This window comes from Aplysia californica, unplaced genomic scaffold, assembly GCF_000002075.1.
Source record: "Aplysia californica isolate F4 #8 unplaced genomic scaffold, AplCal3.0 scaffold00025, whole genome shotgun sequence".
In the NCBI taxonomy this organism is placed as follows: Eukaryota; Metazoa; Mollusca; class Gastropoda; order Aplysiida; family Aplysiidae; genus Aplysia; species Aplysia californica.
Genome location: NW_004797295.1, coordinates 1,235,880 through 1,239,621, shown reverse-complemented (window position 1 = coordinate 1,239,621; position 3,742 = coordinate 1,235,880).

Sequence of the window (3,742 nt, the reverse complement as noted above, 5' to 3'; positions counted from 1 at the left end):
GGGGGGGTATGAAAATATGAAATATGTGAGAAAATGTTGCATGTACTGATTGTCGACGTCTTATACAATATCTGTGTACTGGAACCTGAATGAATAGGCTTGCGCTCAGCACTTGTGTATTGTTAGTATTAGTCTCGTGAGTTAAAAGCTTTTTCCCGCTGTAATAATGGGTTATAATTCTGACACTGTGCATGATAAATGAGTACTTTAGCTAGACAATCAAAATAATGAGCTCGACATGTTGTAACTGAAAGGTGAAAAATGAAGTGAATTGTTAAAGTAAGATAAACTGCAACTTTACACAAAGTTAATATTTTCTTGAATGCTGAAGTATCACGACATTAACAAAGTGGAATTCAAACTCAAAACTATTTTTAATCAATTCAGCAGCTATATTCTATTTATGGAAAACTATGCAAAGGGAATGAAGGTGTCTATAGTGTCATTTGTTTTTTTTTAAGTAGAGGTTTTACGGCGCTCGCAACTGCATAAGGTCATATGAGCGCCAGAAGATCAGAGGTGTCACAAGAGAGTAACAAACATAAAAGAAGAAGAAGGGGAGATAAGGACGATAGATGTTTCATAGGAAAGAAGAAGCAAACCACACCAGAGCACCCGCCAACCACCCACCGTCATTTGTTTATGACAACTGATTGAAAAATGATTAGAAAACAGAGTAGACGTGATATACATGGGGTGTACAACTTTGTCAGGCTGAGAGCAAAATTAATATGATTTAATTTTTGTCTGACATTTGAGGCACTATCTTACGCGATTTATCAGACATTCTTCATCGCTTTACTGTTTGCATTTAATGCACAGCTGGACAAAAACAGATTGTTTGGGTAGTAGAACATAGGTCAATACCGAACTAACGATAAACAAACCACTCTTTGGGGGAAAAGGGGGGGGAGCAAGTGGAAAGAATGCTGCTCAAAACATTAACCAGTTTGTTGAAATCAAAGTAACTTTGGTGGGGTTTCAAGGGCCAGTGGAGATTAATTGGCGGTAGGGGCGGGCACGAGACGAGCCGAGTACCCGTTTCTCGCGGGAAATAACCTTCCCGTCACTTCCCGAGCACTAAACTACTGCCCGGTACCGAGAAGTGATACTGCTCGTTGGCTTGACATAACGAGTAACAGTAACGAGAGTGAGAGAGTGAGAGGCGAGAAATGACAACGCAGACAGTGCCACCCATCCCCGTGCCGTCCTGTGTGTGAAACTGAAAGGGGGGGGGGGGGGGGGCGAGACGAGGCGAGTGGGGAGTTGATCAGGGCCTAGGCCTAGGTCGTCTCCCTACCTTCCTTCACCGCCTGCGCCAGCGCACCAGGGCAAGCCTAGTTTCTAAGTTTAGATCCCCGCAACGACCGGCCTTCCCGCTAAACGAGTTGCTCATTCTGTGGGACGAGAAGAGAAATCTCGGCCACGGTCGGCCTTCTCGCTGAACGAGCGGCTCGAACTGCGGGGCGAGAAGAGAAATTGGTCACGAGACGAGAAGTATTGCTCGAGACTCGAGACACGAAGTATTTCTCGATCCCGGGACCGGTCAGGGCGAGAAATAGGTTAGCTACTCGGTCTTCTCGCTCGGGAAGGAAAAAGCGCTTCCCGCCCGTCTCTAGTTGGCGGAACACTTTTGGTGTGAGGGTCGATAAATTACTGAGCAGACCTGTGACATAATCTATTATCATCCCAGCCTGTGCCCATGACAAATATCCATGTAAAAGACTAGATCTAGGGGTTCTTGTATTTCCTTCCACTGCCTGTAAACAGATATATTTCTTGCCTGTATCGGCCTAGCCACATATTTAAATGACGTCAAAGTTGTCTTTAAAGATGTACACTATTAGTAGATAGCTCTATGGTTGTCCCACATCTCCTGCCACGGCTATCACAGTTCATACAGATTGACAGATTCGTGATTTTCTGACTCTGTGGGTCGAGCACATTGTCCTAACATATTCATTGCTCTCTTTATCTCAACCAGAACTTACCAGGGTCCACTTCGTTTGTGTCAAAATGAGACCACCTCCAGAACCGGAAGCGGTAAATTCTTTTGTTACGTTAAAGTTCTCGTGTGATATTTCCTTGTATTGATTCCTTTCAATTGTTTCCTACAAGTTGTTATGAGCTGTCTTGCTTTATATCATCACTTTACGATCATTACTATGCTTATGTGCCTTTTTACGGCTCAAATTCTACCATTGAAAGTACATGTAGTTAGCTTGTGCTGTAACTAAAGCACTTATTAAAAATAAGTCCGTCCTTTTTTCTAATCGCAACACCATGTTTAATTCATGTTTTTAGCCTTTTTAGTCAACTGATGGATGGAACAAAACTTTCTCATCGGTATCTAACAAAGTCAAAAAGGACAGCATCAAACCAAGGTCGCAATATCCGACTGTAATTCATCCTCACCTTCATATTACTACTTCTGATCAGACTAGTAATAAAGTATGAGCAGAAATTCTTTATATTATCACTTGTCTTTTATCAGGAAATCGTAATTATGCGTGGGCTAAAGTTTTACCACTAAAAAGTGAGATTGGTGAGTTGTGACATGGGCCACAAACGTAGGCAAAATATACTCGTGTGAGAAGCGATGAGTTACGTGAACATTCCCATTTTCTGCGGGACGGTTATTTGTGGTATTTATAAGCTATATATTTATGAAGAAAAGTTGGGTGTTTCTTAAATCTAAGCCTCTATTGTTGTGGAAAAAATATGACTAGGTTTAGACAAATTAATGCAAACTGCTATTTAAAGTAGATCTATGGGTTACCTTGATTCCCCCATTGAAGAGATATTTGGGGATAAGTTGCAAATGTTTTACTTTACTGTAACTATAAGAGCTGTTGTTTGGCTGTGTTTGCCACACGTGTTTTCCTCGTTGGTCTACAGGTAGGGCCTATCAGAAGAAAGGTTTTTCATTAACTAAAAGTCTGCTTGAGCCCTCCTCCATTCCGAACTTACTTGGCTAGCTGAGCACATCCAATGTCCCCATTCTCTGTGAGGCCAAATGTGGGTAGCCTTGGCGTAATGTGAAAAGGACACTCATTTCAACTTGTTTTTAAGAATGGGGGTTCAAGCAGACTTTTTATGTCGTTTTTTTCCTCTTGAGTCACCACTTGGTCACTGTTTTAGTCGACAGGACATACCACGGTGAAGGTTTTGAGTTAACGCAGCACCGGGCAAACTATTTCTGAGGCAACGGTAACTTTGACTGCCGATAGAGAAGAGATAGAAACGGCAACCTTGGAATCATACTCATTCACCGTATACATGCACTTGTACTGTTAAAGCTAGTCTAGCTAGAGAGACAGAGTGACACAAAGAGAGAGAGAGAGAGAGAGAGAGAGAGAGAGAGAGAGAGAGAGAGAGAGAGAGAGAGAATGAGGCATTAAACAGGGAGATGGACACTGAGGCGAGAAAGAGAGAGGTGTCAGGCTTGATTGATTCACACAAAATGAAAGGTGTCCACGAGGGGAAGAAAAATCACCTTTTTTTAGAAGGGTGCAGAAAGGAAAAGGGACAAAAAAATGTGAAAAGGCTGTGCAAATTCAACTTATATAATATTTATAGGAAGGAGGAAGAGAGGGGAGGTGGAAGAGGAGGCGGAGGAAGAGAAGGAGGAGAAGGAGGGGGAGGAGCACGAGCTCGAGAAGAAGAAGAAGAAGAAGAAGAAGAAGAAGAAGAAGAAGAAGAAGAAGAAGAAGAAGAAGAAGAAGAAGAAGAAGAAGAAGAA